Source organism: Stegastes partitus, unplaced genomic scaffold (assembly GCF_000690725.1).
Source record: "Stegastes partitus isolate 25-593 unplaced genomic scaffold, Stegastes_partitus-1.0.2 Scaffold120, whole genome shotgun sequence".
NCBI lineage: Eukaryota > Metazoa > Chordata > Actinopteri > Pomacentridae > Stegastes > Stegastes partitus.
In genome coordinates, this window is record NW_007577851.1 from 723,968 (window position 1) to 724,874 (window position 907).

Sequence of the window (907 nt, forward strand, 5' to 3'; positions counted from 1 at the left end):
AGTCCTGCTGCTAAGCTAACATGCTAACTTCACTCTACAGCGGTGCAGTAACAGTCCTGCTGCTAAGCTAACATGCTAACTTCACTCTACAGCGGGGCAGTAACTAAAAGCTACCGGCTGAACAAACGTGTTCTCACCATGGTTGAACACCGAGCAGCGTCGGTAATAACTTCACTCTACAGCGGGGCAGTAACTAAAAGCTACCGGCTGAACAAACGTGTTCTCACCATGGTTGAACACCGAGCAGCGTCGGTAAACTCGGAGAGCTAACACCGTTAGCTAGCTGCGGCTACCAACAAGAGGTGCTGTCATGGCAACGCGGTCACGTGGTCGCCAAGTCTGTGTTTTTCAAATAAATCTTTATTTAAAAGAAACTGAATTACAATCCGGACAATGAAATGAAATGAGAGAATGTTGAAATAGAGAATTAAAATAACAACCAAACAACGACTAATAAATATAATGAATAAAGTTATATTAAAATATACAATTATGATTTTTATTTAAAGTCGTAAAAACAAAGCAGAGCTCCACAAATCAAACAATTAGGTTGATTAAACAATTAGTCAAGAAATTTGTTTTTGGTTCATTGTTTAAGTCTCTCTTTAAAAAAATAATAAATAAAAAAAAACATTATTCTTCGGCAGCAGCTTCTGTTTTTTATGGTAAAACCTCGAAAAGTGACATTAATATTTAAGTCGTGCATTTTTAGGGCTGCGTTGGATCAGTGGTTAGCACCGTTAGCGCCTCACAGCTAGAAGGTCCCCCGTTCATCCCGTTAGGACACCCGGGATCTTCCTGCGTGGAGTCTCCATGTTCTCCCCGTGCAGCGTGGGTTCTCTCCGGGTTCTCCGGCTTCCTCCCACAGTCCAGAAACATGCTGAGGTTAATTGGTGATTGGTTGTCT